Below are 8,523 nucleotides of genomic sequence, written 5' to 3'. Positions count from 1 at the left end.
TGTTCATATTGAAGAGTAGACTTAAATATAACACAACCTCTTTAAATATACAGTTGTGTCCTGTCCTGTGTGTGTGCAGATGGCTGTTTGTGTTGTGTCTTTGGTAGTGTTGGTGTGAGGGCTATCAGTCAAGCAGTACTGTCCTGAATTGGGCGACTGCACAGCAGACTTGACACTTGGAGGCAACAGACATGCAGCCCATTTCCTCTGAAATACTGCTGCACCTGACGATCTCACTGGCATCTCTTTGAATCAATACATGTGACTGTTATCACAACATGTACAGATTTAGGCTACAGATTTTATATTGGAGCGGTGGCACTGGGTTAAGAATTCCTCAATGGATAAAAACATCTGTTTCTGAATCCCATTCTGATGGGAGGTGTGATAAATTAGGCCAATTACTAAATTCCTGTTTCTTTCAAATAGCTAGTACTATACAGTATATGACAAGAGCTAATTCAATTGTAATATATTTTGTAACATTTGCTCCTGACCACTATACACTATCATTGCATGGATCACATTTCTCATACCCACAAAAGTCCTGATCTTATACTTCAGTAAAGCAGTGGAGTGAGTTGCCTGAGATGTAAATCTATACCCAACATACTTTTGGTGCAGTGCTGCCTGAGAGCTTTCACAGTGAAGCCAGCCCTCCCTAACTCCATCTCTCTCTCTCACGCACACATACACACTCCCCTTCACATCGTCCACCAGCACCCCCTTGAAACACAGGCTCATACACCACACCGCAGAGTCCTTCGGTGGAATGACAGCAAAGGAGCCTCATGTTGCTGGGTCGTTTCCACGGTGACACGGTACCAAGTCAGAGACAGGACTGGGAACACGGAGGCACACACGGACCTGCACCACAGTCCCAGCCGGGAGCCGACCGGCTGCTGGGCCGACGGGCGGACTGGGTCTTTCATGCCGTGCTGCACTGTGAGTATAACCTGTTTCCAGCTCTGGCTTGCTAAAGGCACAGGACAGCAGGTTGGAGCAGAGCACACAGATCTGTCTGGTGTGGGCAGTGGACCTCCTCTGCTATTCTGAAAGCAGAAGCAGGGATAACTTTCTGCTGTGACTTTTTCACAAATGAACAGAGACTGATTGAAAAGGGCACTTTCACTTTCTTGTGGTCATACACAGCATTGAGTGCAGCTATGAGTTGACTTGACAGTGAAACACAGGTGCTGTCAAAGGCCCCTGTGCTTCCTGATGTCCTTCTTCAACATATCAACCGTATGTAGGCTATTACTTGCTATTTACAACAGTGTTAGTTGCCTATAACACACATAAACATTATTATGCAAATTGCAATGATCAAGCATGCATCCTATTCCTATCAGACTTTACTAATTGTTTTTTTCTGTGTGATCCTATGACCATTCTGTGGTCTGTGGTATACCTACCGTGTCGTTATTATTCATATGTAACGTGACAGATTATCGATACAGTTGATAGAGATGCCAGCTGTCTAATGTAGCCTAACCGTGCAATGGCACCATCATACAAATACGGTACGGTATTCACAGTACATCACATCACTACCATCAGTCGCCATTCCCATTCCATGCTCCGCTCCATGTTTACCACCACGCCCCCTCCATGGCCAGACAGCCAGTGATACTTTCCTTCATGCACATCTGTGGACTTGAGAGACTGGCACCCACGTTGTCTGCCTCTCTCGTGTTGCATTGCACGGTTTTAAGCAACTTCTATCCACTGCTACGTCACCGTTCTTTCTGGAACGCTTTCCTTTGGCGGACTGTATTTCGCGTGGTCGGTAGTGAGGTAAGATGCATAGGCTACTATTCGTTTGCGTAGGCCTAAGTAAAAGCGGCTGCATTGCCTAATGCCCCCAAGCTATTTTATGTAGTTCTAAAGAAGCAAGACTGTTGAAGCTGGAAGCGGTGGGCAGAGGGTGGCACATGGTAGTTCAATGATATTTTTTCACACCAGACCAGCGTGACGCAAATGAGGTCTACTCACCGAAACATGCAGCGCTGACAACAGGAGTTAACATGTTTAACAAATCTCCTTATCGCTTTATTCTGTGGAACTCCATGACGTCTTTGAATTGAAGCAGGTGAGTTTTGTATCTAAATGCTTATTAATTGCTTTTGACGTAAACGCATGCACTCAGGCTATAGGCTACGTGCTTGTAAGATAGTCACACAGCTTACTACGCTCAACTGCAGCTTTAACATTATATCGTCTGACTGATGTTAACACTTTTGTATAATGTTGCATATCGGTCCTAGTTAAATCATCGGCATGCAGTGCGTGGGATATGGCATGTTGCAGTTAATCAAATATACATTCCTGACATTTATGTGATGCAGCGCTAACATCCATGTTTTCGTAACGATGCATCTCTGGAAGTTCTCCATGTCCCAATTCTGCTGCTTTGGTTTCTTTGCTTGTGTTTCAGTCTTTGAATACATAATTCAACACGAATTATGTAAAAGAGTGACGTTACCCATATCGGGCCAGCTCTATATCTAAATTAATTTGTAAATTGTCGCTATTATAATAATTATAATAATTGCAATGTCTTATGTGCATAGCCCCACACCCCAAGTAGACCGTTTTACAGTCGGACGTGCTGCCACCCTGTCAAAACCAGACGGCTATACGTAGAGCTCAAACTTGTTCTATTTCCGTCACATCCTATGGGCATTAAAATATGTATGGAAAAATAGGGATTACCTAATATGCATTGAAAACACAAGGAGTAACATGGCCACAGACGTAGTTCCTCTAACAGTTAATGCAATGCATAGGACGTGCAGTGAGACATGTTTCTAGTAGGCTCACTTCACTTCATCGATAACCCAATAGCTTACTGAGGAGAGCAATGAATTGAGACTAAGGGCCAGCGAGACACCGATAATAAGCCTACAGTACATGCATTTCATGGGCATAAATAGGTTACAACCTTTAATTAATTGTCTTTAAAGTCATGTTGATAAATGCAGAATAAGTCAACATTAATTGTCTGCCCAAGTGCTGGAAAATTATAATCCCTTCAGGGGTTGATCATGCTTAAGCTTGATCAATGCTCAGTAACAGTCTAACAATGATCCAAAATTTGTTTTCAGTATTATACTTTATCTCTGTCAATTTGGGTATTGTTATTGGTCCAGATTATCCAGGCAGGGTATTAGCATAATGGGGCCAGACAGTACAAGCACAACTGTTTCTTGTTCTGTTTGAGTCTGAATCTGAATTGGTCATTGTTGGTACAATATGTCCACTGTTCTTTAAGTCCTAGGTAGCTGATTGTAAGCTCCAGTAACCAAGTCTGCTTAAGATTCTGCCACAGCTGGCCAAGAGACCCTGTTCCGTAACAATAGGAGTGGACATTGGTGATGAATTGCTTAGGAATACATGGTGCTGAATCTGGTATAATTGTTCACTGTAGGGGAGTCAGTATTGATTATAGTGATTGGTCAGATGGTGCAACATTGATGCATTGTGATTATGGAGTGTCATCCATGCCAGCACATTTCAGGAAGCCTCTGCAACCAAACACATTAGAATTGTTTTCTGAATTTAAAACTTAAAAGCTTCACTTAGGTGTACAACAAGGACTGACCTGAAATGGACTAAGCCATCCCAAGAATGAAAGGTACCCAGAATCACCACTTCTCATAACAGTGGAGAATAATAGAGAATTCTCTACATTTAGGGAACAGAATCTGAATGAAGCTGTTGCAAAGAGAGACTAGCAGTTATTCATACAAGGAGGAACTGGTGCAAAGCTATCATGTGGCTCACTTTTGCAGTATATTTGTGACCACAAGCAGACCTTATTCTGGGTTGTTTTCTCCTCTGTTGGCTGGGGATTTAGATATGGAAGACACTCTTGCATTGCATAAAAGATGAGGCTCTCGTTGCAACACTGCAGTTTTAAGACTGCGGGAAGAATCAGAGCCCAAATTAGAGGACCTGGAAAAGGTTCAGCATCCAGCTGAATTTTAATAAGGTAGTTTTAGCCATGACCCGTCTGTTTACAGTCTTTGTGATAGATAGTGCCTTTACTTTTTGAAAGCATTGATTGGGAAATACACAATGAAAGCTAGGGTACTTTACAGTAATATGACATGGCAACATTAGTGTGCTTTCTGTAGGCCCTGTTCCTGATTTAGCAAACAGTTCAAAATCATTGAAATACATCATGTGCTATTTCTTACATGTTATAGGCAATGACTTCATATAGTAATAAGTAAGTAAAATATAGATGAACTGATAGATTATTTTACTATTGATTAACTACAGTAATTCATTTGGTGTCGTTTATGTATCCTAGTCATTGGTGCCTCCATCTCAATATTGTAGTCCAGTGATTTTGATATCAGCTGTTTGGACATGACGATTTCAGGAGTGCTTCTCATGAAAGATTTCTTACTTGTCTTGAGTGAAATGTCAGTCTGTATCATTTCCTACCCTGGTGACTAGTCACTGAAAGATCCTGGCATGGGCTAGATCTTCCTGGAAGCGACATTCTTTGAAGAATGTAATTAATTAACCTATTTTTGTAGTGAGCTGTTCAGCTTTCAAGCTTAGTGCTCAGTGCTGTAATAACTGCTTAATTAGATACATCAGTATTATGGGAGAGACAAGAGGAGGGACTCATGAGATGTTTTGGTTTCCTTCCTGAACTTCACATTTGTTGTGGAATTGTGTAGAAAGATGTCATATAGTAGGCTATCACATCACAGTAGTTTGATGTCTGAACTTAACCGCTTCATTCACATGTTTAACAGTGAAAACTAATACAATCGATTTTAGACGGTTCAGACTGCAAACATGGTTTATACTGTATGATGGAGACATGGAGTGGATCAGTCTGTGCAGATTTCAGTTTGAAGCTGTGTGCCCTACTGTAGCTTTTGCCATTGCTCTGCTAAGTGCCATGCTAATCAATTTTTGAAAAAGCCCACAATGTGTGTTAAGGTACATGGCAATACTGAAAAATTATATTATCAGATTTTCTTTGTCATACTGGGCTTGTTAGCCTAGAAATCTAGACGCACCCTAGCGGCAGCAAATGTAATTTGCAGCCAGGGTCGTCTAGCAACTCTCCGTTGGCATGCGAGCTGGAAAAACCAAACTCTGGTCAGGCCAATCACATCGTGTATAGAGTCGGTGGGCGGGCTTAACAGAGAGTTGCGATGGTTCCGTGTGAATTCCCTGCTACATAAAAACAGAGAAGATAGCTGCTGCTGCTGGCGAACAGCGGTCTTTCGAATCGGCTTTGGCCTTGACTCTTAAAGACTAGGAGTTAAGTGTTTCTTTGAGAAAAAAACAAAGAATGCCACTGAAGTCATTCCTAAAAAAAAAGGTTGGTTGTAGCGCTATCCTATTGCGTGCAGAGGGAATTTGAAAGACAACCATTTATCCCGCCCCTCGGATTGAGCTTTGCCAATGGTGTGTTCCCAGACCCAACATCTTGATGTAGGTCTGGCTTGTCAGGCTATGGGCTTGTATCATAGTCAGTTAGTGATTGTAAGCTTTCTTGTCTGTGTATCTGTTATAGGTTAAAGGTATTTCAGAACCTATTTATAACAGTTGTGTAAATGTAATGTAATAACAAAACAAGGTCCCTTTATCATTTCCATGTCTACATGTAATGTGTAAGGTATTAATAGCACATGTAATGACACCATACATCACTGATATCCTCCTTCTTTCTCCGTACCAGCCCTGGTGCACCTTACACACATTTTGCCTGCCAGTACTACTGGTCTGCCCCACCTTCTTTATGAATGGTGTGCCATACTCGCATGGCTAAACTGAGTCTTAAAGTCAGTCTTTCTGTCCTACTTTTGCTCTTACTTTTGCGCGGTGGCTGGGTGTGCTGCTACTGTGTGTGTGTGTGCTATATGCTGTGGTGTGTGTGTGTGGGGGTGTGTGTGTGTGTGTGTGTGTGTGTGTGTGTGTGTGTGTGTGTGCACTCTGTGTGCTCTATGCTGTGGCTCTGCCCAGCTCTGCTCTTCCCTGCTAAATCTGATACAAAAAAGCCCATAAGTGGAGCAGAGAGGAGAGGATACATAACAGTATGATAGTAGTAGTATGATATGGGCTAAGCCTGCTCAGAGCCTGCTCAGTGTTTTTTGGGACATGTGCTTGCTTTGCTTATAGGGGCTGCACTAGAGCGACTGTGTTGGTGTTTACTTATAGGGGCTGCACTAGAGCGACTGTGCTTTACTTACAGGGGCTGCACTAGAGTGACTGTGTTGGTGTTTACTTATAGGGGCTGCACTAGAGCGACTGTGTTGGTGTTTACTTATAGGGGCTGCACTAGAGCGACTGTGCTTTACTTATAGGGGCTGCACTAGAGCGACTGTGTTGGTGTTTACTTATAGGGGCTGCACTAGAGCGACTGTGTTGGTGTAAACATTGCTCACTGTCTACAGTAGATGCTTAAGCTGGGAGGTATAACAGGAACAGAAAGACTTGGAGACACGGAGGCCGTGCTGTCTGAGGTCGGAGGTTTGCTTACCTGGTCTGTAGAGCAGAATGTGACCAGGAGTCATGGCATTGTTTTCTTTTCACTCATCATGGTTTGGCCATTTGTTTGTACTGAATGCTTATTGAAGCCACCAGTCAAACTGGTCATAACATATTATCTCCACGCTTTACACTCTATTAAAAATCATTAAGCTCATGTACAGTGTGTTGCTCGTAGAGAGTTAAGTCTGTGAAATGACTTAAACAAATTCAAAACTAATTTGATCTGTATCATATGATCTTAACGTATACTGTACAACAGCAAGACCCGTCATATCAGTGTTCTATATGATCTTAACGTATATGTGCAACAGAAAGACTCGTCATATGAGTGTTCTTCTTCCCGTTGTTGCGTTCCTGCAGCCTGGCCTGTGCTTGCTCTGCTCATGCACGGGTAAGGTGACATATACACTAGCCATCAGTAAGCCAGTCTGCACTGCAGCCAGCCAGCATGACACCTTCAGTGCCATACAGTTCTTTCCATGAAATGGTGCCAGGCTATTCCAAGGTGTACAGAGTGTAGAGTGGTATGTATAGACAGCAAATGGAAGCTGTGTGTGTTTGCTGTTGGATAAAGGATGTGTGTGCAGGGTGAGTCCCCTCGAGGCCAGGGAACTGTGAGCAGAGGATATTGTAAGATCACCACCTGCGCGTCTCACAGCCCAGGGAAGGAAATTCTGCGAATGCACAGAGTGACATCAGCTGATATTTATGAATAGGTAGTTTCTGTGGAAGTGAGAATTAATATTACCGGTAAGTGACGATTAACTAGTTTAGAAGAAAATGTCTTACTGCTTGATGTCTTACTCAGAACATTTTTGTTTGTTACTGAACAAAAATGTCATCTCCCTTGACTCCTGAAATGCAAACATAGCATATTATAACCATTATTTTGCAAAAAAGACAACATTGGCTTGTGATCAAACATCACCAGACTTAAATTGTTGGGACCTCTCCTAGATAAATGTGTCTGATCACTCTAGTTCAGACTCAGGTAGTACAGCACCAAAAAGGGTCATGCAAACCCACGTTGTTCCCTGGGACATTAAAAGAATAGGCCGTGCGTTTCTTCAGGTTTATTTTTAGATCTTACTGCACCTCTCGGTTCACACCAGAGGTGCTGACCCTCCCTGGGCTGTCAGTCCTCCTAGGCCTCATTACCTGGGCCCAGCCGGCAGGAGGGCAGCAGGGAGCTGATTGTGCTCCAGGGACACGACGCTACAAGACTCTACAAGTCCTGCCGCTGCCACTGCACCATTCCCCATAGTGTACCACTGCGAACATCCCTGGACATGACGAATAACAAACAGACAGGCAACAAGTGTAACTAGAAATGCAATTCCAAGGAATTACCAGTGCATGAAAATGCTAAAGTTGTGATGTAAAATATCATGTATAGTTAAAACGGATAATACAGAGATGGTTACTACGGTGATGCTAGGATAGACATGGTGGTTGCATAGCTTAATAAAAGTTGATAGTTTAAAAGTAGACTGTTTAAAAGTTGAATGTAGATAGTTTAAAAGTTGTTGATAGACAGTAGATAGTTTAAAAGTTGTTGATAGACAGCTAGTTTAATAGATAGTTTAATGATAGTTTAAAAGTAGACCGTTTAAAAGTTGAAGGTAAATAGTTTAAAAGTTGTTGACAGACTGGAAGTTGAATGAATGTTGATATTCAAATAGTTTAATGGCTGTGTATAGGTAGATATTTGACGATAACTGAAAGTTGGAATGGCTCTAATGTTTGCTAGCAGTTATGCTAAGATTTTTAACTATGATCACCATGCTACTTAGCTAATGTTTTATAGCAGTGCTAGCAATGCTAACCTGCTAACCATGTTACTTAGCTAACGTTTTCTAGCAGTTTAATGAATGTTGATATTCAAATAGTTTAATGCAGGGATCTCAAACGTCCGGCCCAATTCCGGCCCGCGACGTATGTCAAAATAATAACGTAATCCGGCCCTTGAGACTTTTTATTGTGACAAACAACGATACT

The 8,523-nt window shown here is 42.3% G+C and overlaps 1 protein-coding gene across 4 annotated transcripts in view; it reads left to right on the top strand.

Annotated features, from left to right (window-relative positions):
* The first annotated feature begins 127 nt into the window (after positions 1-127).
* LOC143125513 (oxysterol-binding protein-related protein 5-like) overlaps positions 128-8,523 on the top strand; it is a 49,881-nt gene continuing 41,485 nt past the window's right edge. For 2 of the 4 annotated variants that reach the window (XM_076287049.1, XM_076287046.1), the window contains exons 1-2: positions 959-1,797; positions 1,966-2,092. The gene's annotated coding sequence lies outside the window, so the exon portion shown is untranslated. The other 2 variants (XM_076287048.1, XM_076287047.1) reach the window with 2 other exon arrangements.

Source organism: Alosa pseudoharengus, unplaced genomic scaffold (assembly GCF_046254945.1).
Source record: "Alosa pseudoharengus isolate Yale_2024_CS ecotype anadromous, Long Island Sound unplaced genomic scaffold, YU_APseudo_1.1 YU_APseudo_1.1_scf_16, whole genome shotgun sequence".
NCBI lineage: Eukaryota > Metazoa > Chordata > Actinopteri > Clupeiformes > Clupeidae > Alosa > Alosa pseudoharengus.
Note: the sequence above shows the minus strand (reverse complement) of the source record. Positions and strands in the feature narration are given on the sequence as shown.